Here is a 6,934-nt window from a genome sequence, read left to right as displayed (position 1 = left end):
TGTGGATGATATCAAAGCAAAATGCACAGAACTTTAAGTGTAGCTGAGTGAATTTTTGCATGCGTGTACACCCATGAAGTCACCATTCAGGTTAATATAGAAGGGTGTTTCCATTACAGTTTCTAGAATATTCAACATGTGTTCTCTCTGGAGAGTGTGTAACCCATTCCTTTTATCCCTTTCATTTTTGCTTACCTAGCATCTCCATCTCTGTCTCCAAAACTGCTGTCATTGTCCTGGAGGGAGGCAAGAGATGGATGAGAGGGGAGGAAGGGAGTTCCAGCCTGTTAACACCCAACTAGCTGTTCTCAGGAAATGGAGGGATTTGGGAGCAAGGCCTGATTCTGGTTCTTTGAGTCACTTAGCTATTTTAAAGGTTTCCCTGTGCCTGTGTTTAGTTGTGTCTGACTCTGGCTACTCTGGGCTGTAGTCCGCCAAGGTCCTCTGTCCATGGAGATTGTCCAGGTAAGAATAGTGGAGTGGGTTGCCACGCCCTCCTCCAGGGGATCTTCCCAACCCAGGTCTCCCACATTGCAAACGGATTCTTTACTGTCTGAGTCACTAGCGAAGCCCAAGAATACTGGAGTTGGTAGCCTATTCTGTCTCCAGGAGATCTTCCCTGACCCAGGAATCAAACTGGGGTCTCCTGCATTGCAGGCAGATTCTTTACCAGCTGAGCTCTCAGGGAAGCCCATGTAGCCACAGTTTCCCCAGGTTCTGTTCTATCTTGGGATGTTTAACAAAGAATGTGTTGGTCAAGCTTACTGCACCTACCTGTTTTCATCCTCTTTGGCAGGGCACGGTCAGTATTCCAAGTAATATTTTTGTCTTAAGATTGTTTTAAGAAGCATGCTACCTGCTTGTTTTAATGTTCTGGCTCAGAGGAGCACATCCATGACAGTTTACATTTTGCAGGAAATTATATCTGTGTTCTGCCTGCACCAGGCCAGACTGTGGGATCCCCGTGTTTTCAACCTGTACTCAGGAAAACACTTCCACCCGTTTGAAAATTTGAGCTGCTTGCCCACAGCTTCTTGATGTCCGTCTTGAGGTGCAAGCAGCCAAAACCCATAGACATTATCCCAGTTGCAGCCAAACCACAGCTCTGGGCAAGACCATGATTATGTTTACTCTTAGTTACCACACCATGATGCTGGGTACCTTTATTTTGGCAACCTTGACTGCCAGGTCTTCAGGGATCTGTTGACAGTGACCCAGTACCTGGAATGTAATGGACGGTTTGTCAACTTGTTTATTTGAGTGGTTTATAATCTAGTCAAGGAGACTAAATGTGAGCAAGAAAATGATAGAATACAAAGTTCTCTCCAGGTCAGAACAAGCTGAGTGGTACAGGCAGTTTGTGGAAGTTGAGATGGGAAAGACAGCTTACTAAAATACAGTTGGATTATTTTCCCCTCAAGATTACCTTGTATAAATATGTTTTATACCACTTTTTATCAACTTCTCTCTTCTAGATCGGTCTTTTAAAATGTGATGAATTTTAGATTTTATTCAGAGAATTGCCCACTAATCTCATCTGTGCTATACATGCTAACATCTTTTATGCATATCATTCTTAAAGCACTGTAAAGTGGGATTCTTTTTGTGTCCATTTCTCAGATAAGAAGATGGGTTTGGCACAGTTAGGATTCCAACTCAGGTCAACTTGACTGAAGCCTAGACTGTTTCATGCCTTTAGGATGTCAGGTATCATCTTTCCTTCTAGAGAACCATATTGCCTTCTCCTCACTTGAGTCTGCCTCTTGTTTCTGGCCTCTTCCAAAGCTGCCCTGAGAAGAAATGAGAGCCTCCTTGTGTGCCTCCTCCAGGATCACAAGCCAAAGTCATCCAGACTACCTGCCAGCCAGCTTTCTGTATGTGTGTGTACGTGTTCATCGCTCAGTCATGTCTGACTCTTTGCGACCCCATGGATTGTAGCCTGCCAGGCTTCTCTGTCCATGGCTTCTCCAGGCAAGAAAACTGGAGTGGGTTAACCATTCCCATCTCCACAGAATCTTCCCAACCCAGGGATCAAACCCAGATCTGCACTGCAGGCAGATTCTTTACCATCTGAGCCACCTGGGAAGCCCCAAATTATCTGTAGCTCCCTCAGTTTGGACTTTCCTACAATTTTATCCTTGGTTGCCTTGGAAATTCAGGCCAGCAGCCTCTGCCTCATTATACAAATTCTCACTCCTCCCACCCACTTCTGTCTCTCTTGAAAGGCAAGAGGAGATGGTGGCATCATCTGGATAGTATATCTCTCCTAAAGGTCTGGTCACCAGATGGGTGTTGTAGAAACTGTCTTTCTCATCATCCCTAGACAATCCCATAGTTGTAGGCACCGACGTTAACCTGCCATTCCCTGACAGCCTCATCAATGAGGATTTCCACCTTGACTCCTCCAAGTCCTTTCCTGTGTTCCCTCTGTCATTGGACCCGGAAAAGGACTGTGTTGGGATACCTGGGAAAGTCTTGCCCTGAGCTCCTGTAGTTCTTAGGATGTAGCTGGAGTCCTACCTGATGCCCTAGGCACATGGACCAGCCTGAAAAGTTCTCCTGCCTAACGAGCTAAGCTTCTTTCAAATGACCGTGGAAATGGTTCTGGGTGTTCTTGCAGAGACTTCTCAGCCGGAGAGGAGAAGCAGGCTCTGGTTTCTCCAAGCCCAGGGCCCCACCCCTCAAAGGTCAGGGCTGCAGTCAACCTTTAACACACAGACCTGGGTCCCAAACTCATCACTAGTTAGCTGTGTGTCTCTAAGTAAGTCACCTGCTCTGGGTCTCAGTTTCGTTCTTTGTAAATAGGACTAATACTGCAGTGGAAAGATTTAATAAGATAATAGATGCAAAGGGCCTGGCACATATTAAGGGCTCAGGGTTGGTGCCTTCCCTTTTCCCTTGTTCTGAACTGGCAATGAAGACTGGGGAAGGAGGGTAGGGAGGTGCCGGAAAAGAAGGAGTATCCCCCAGAACGTACCTCCGCGACTCCTGGCACCCTCTATCCACCAAAACCTCTCCCCCAAGCCCCGTTGTTCCACTGTTGTCCGCCAGGGGGAGAAAGGGTGCACGTTCCCTGGCGGGCCGCATTTGCTTGCGCGTTCACAGAGCCTTGAAAGAGCGCGGCCTTGCGCGTTCTTGAGTCTCCAGGGACAGGGCGCGCAGGCGCAGAAGGCTGAGCATGACGCGGCTCTGGGCATGGCTTCCGTTTCCCGCGTCCCCGGAGTTGCACCGGGTTGATCCTACGCGGTTCGGGGGCACCAGCGGGGCGGTTTGGGGCTGGCGTGTAGGGCTGGGGGACTTGCGGGCATTTCTTCCTCCGAGACTAGCTTTAATCTCCGTTTTCCAGAAGAGATGACCCGACTTCCTTCAGAGTTAATATTTTCTTCCCCATCATGGATGATCAGGAATTCCAAAGAAAGGGTAGAGGAGGGACATTCATTGAACACCTTCTGCCATAGGGGCAGCGATGCCCACATACTAGAGGAACTTTTGGATTGAGATTTGCTTTGTTCGAAATTTAGCAAATACAGAAAAATAGAAGGAAGAAAACAGAAATCATCCACATTTCCTCACCACAAAAGATCTCTCATTGTCTCCTAGAATGTTTGTTCAACAAGTATTTGTTGAACACCCACCCATCTGTCTGCTTAGCAGGTTAGGTTATGTGGGACTGCAGAGGGAAAAGAAAACTGCAGAAGAAGACTGGAACCAGACCTCAGATCTCAGACTCCAGGCTGGTACTGTTTCTATTGTTCATAATAGCCAAATGTGGTTCAGGCTTTAAATTAAATGCTCACATTGTTGAGTTTCAGAGAATTCATCCTGGGGGGAAAAGTCTACAAATTTAATCAAAGTTTGAGTTCTCAGATCATAATTGATGTTAACTAATTCTTATTAAGGAGATCATTTGTAAACATAATAGCCTTTGGCTATATCATAATTTTGAAAAATATTTACTTATTTGGCTGCATTGGGTTTTGGTTGTGGCTGGAGGGATCTTCATTGCAGCACCAGTAGCCTCTCTAGTGTGGCACGTGGGCTTAGTTGCCCCTGAGGCCTGTGGGATCTTAGTTTCCTGACCAGGGATCAGACCAGGGTCCCCTGCACTGGAAGGTGACTTCTTAATCCCTGGACCACCAGGAAAGTCCTGTATCATAACTTTTAGTAGATAACAGGATTTATATTGCAAAGTAACTAAATACGTTTAATAAATATGATAAAATGTCAGATGGATTCTTATCTTTGTTAAATTCCAGGGCGTCCACACTTGAATTAGCTCCAGAGAAAGTCTGCCCAGAACCAGGCAGACTCCCTGTCACGCCTATGATGGAGGAACCACCCAGTTTGCTTTCTGTATGGTTCAGGACATCTTCATCATGCTTCAGTCATGAAACAGGCAGAATGTGGGATGGTGAGACCGGGACCCAGCTAAAAGTCCTTACTGCAGACTACATGGTTGGGGAAAGGTCTTTGGAAATACCCTTTTAAGAAGATTCGAGGGGGAATGATTAGGGTGCCATGGAGTTCTTAATTTGGTTGCAAATCAGAGTCACATGTGAAGTTTCTTAGAAATAGAGCTTCTGGGGCTCAACCTTACAGCCTTCCTCACTGTGCAAATTTGTGATTCCCAGGACACCTGGGTTGAGAGCCAGTCTCCTTACCATGGCTCACCCACATTGTTCACTTTACCTCTGAGTGTCTAAGCACTTTCCTTTCCTATCTTTGTGTATCACTTATGCCTCAATTGAAACATTGTCTCTTCAGAGAACCTTCTTTGAGGTTACCATCATGTTATCCGGAGACATTCACACTTTCTGGTGTATTTCACTTTTATTTTCCACGGAGTCCCCCTCTCTCTTTGAACGGCTACTTCGTACTTCTTCACTTGTTTTTGTTCATCTCAGGGGTCTTCCTGGGGCTTCCCAGGTGACACTAGTGGTAAAGAACCCACCTGTCAATGCAGGAGACGTAAGAAGCATGGGTTAGATCCCTGGATTGAGAAGGTCTCCTGGAGAAGGGCACAGCGACCCACTCCAGTATTCCTTCCTGGAGAATCCAGTGGACAGAGGAGCCTGGTGGGTTACAGTCCATGGGTTGCAGAGTCAGACACGACTGAAGCAACTTTGCACGCATGCACACATGGAGTTGCTCTGGCCTGCCACCTGTTTCTGTATAGCCTGAGAGCTAAGAATGGTTTTTACATTTTTAAATGGTTGGAAAAATGAGAAAAACCAGACTTCCCTGGTGGTACAGCGGATAAGAATCCGCCTTCCCATGGAGGAGATGTGGTTTCCATCCTTGGTCGGGAAAATGGGATCCCACCTGCGGCCAGGTAACTAAGCCCCACTGGGAAAACAAAAGATCCTTCATGCCACCACTAAGACCCAGACACAGCCAAAGAAGTAAATTTAAAATATATATATATATATATATATATATATATATATATAAGGTTATTTACTTTCTGAGCAGGTGCAACTAAGCCAAATGCTTCTCTCAGGGGCCTCATGTTGAGAAAATGGCGCCATTAGCACGTTCTGAGGGCGGAGTTTGACGTCTGAGGCTCTCTGATGTCAAAACGGCACCAAGGGACACTTGCGCATGCCCAGTTGGAAGGCCCGCGGTCTCAACCAGTTTTAACTGGCTGGAGCTCAAACTGGACGCTGCTGACTGAACAACATCTCACTCAAAGTTATTCTTGTTTAGGCTACGTGAACCTCAGAGGACGTGCACCTTATTGTAAAAACAATTTCAGGCAAGCCTGATCAGTGAAGGTAGGTTACCGTATTTTATTGATTAATATTAAGCAAGTTAGAATTTGACAGATTTGACTGACGAGCATCCCCGGTGTCACTTGTTCACATCTACAGAGGCTGGGCATAAATGGAAACAAGGTCAGCGGAAGTCTCAGTGAGGAGTGCCCCAAACCTAGGGATTCACCATGAATTTTCACAAAAGAGCAAAATTGGGAGACAAGGCATGTGGTACCCCTGCGGAGGGGATAATGGTGGGGGAATAAGCAGCTGGGGGCAGTGGGATCCAACATTCCCACCTCACCTGAAGAATCCATGTGCTGGTTTTTTTTAATTTAAATTTTTTTCTGACTGCACTGGTCTTTGTTGCTGTGTTTGGCTTTCTCTAGTTGTTGCCAGTGAGGGCTACATTAGTTGCAGAGCAGGGGCTCTAGAGCTCCGACTTAAGTAGTTTTGGAGCCCGGGCTTAGTTGTCTCTCAGTATGTGCTGTCTTCCCGGACTAGGGATCGAACCCGGTGTCTCATGGACTGGCAGGTGGATTTTTATCCACTGAGCTGCCAGGGGAGTCCTCCCTGTGGTTCTTGGTGGATGGCTTTATGGTGCATAAACAGCCCTGCTAACTCTGTAGTACCCACTGAGTTCCCCAGGAAACAGGGCATCCTGGGGAATAGCACTTCTTTTTTTTTCTCTAATTTGAAAGATTTTTATTTTTATTTTGAAACTGCACTTCCTGGATAGGGAGTGAGTGAGTTCAGGGGGCCTAACACTGTTCTCATTCTGCAGCCACCAAAGATGATGGTTCCATAATATCCAGTCCAAGTAGGTGGGAGGGGCAAGTGGTAAAGATTCTCCCATCTCCTGGTTTTCCCTTTCCCCTAATTTCCTTAGTAGCCACGGGGTATCCGATACCTGAAATCCTAGACACTTGCTAGGGTTCCTGTGTTGAAGATTTCACAGCAGCATATAGCATTCTGATATTGTGGGTCTGTAGGCAGCAGTTGCCCAGGTGGCACAGTTGATAAAGAATCTGCCTGCCAATGCAGGAGACGTGGGTGTGATCCTTTGGTTGGGAAGATCCTCTGAGCAACTGAACACACACAGGGAAGGTGGACCCAAAAGCCTCATAGCCTTGTGAGGACTGGCCTTGGGGTAGGCAACGTGAAGGCCCTTAATTTGTGAA

The sequence above is a fragment of the Bos taurus genome, chromosome 19, assembly GCF_002263795.3.
Source record: "Bos taurus isolate L1 Dominette 01449 registration number 42190680 breed Hereford chromosome 19, ARS-UCD2.0, whole genome shotgun sequence".
Lineage (NCBI taxonomy): Eukaryota > Metazoa > Chordata > Mammalia > Artiodactyla > Bovidae > Bos > Bos taurus.
This window is presented reverse-complemented; position numbering follows the sequence as displayed.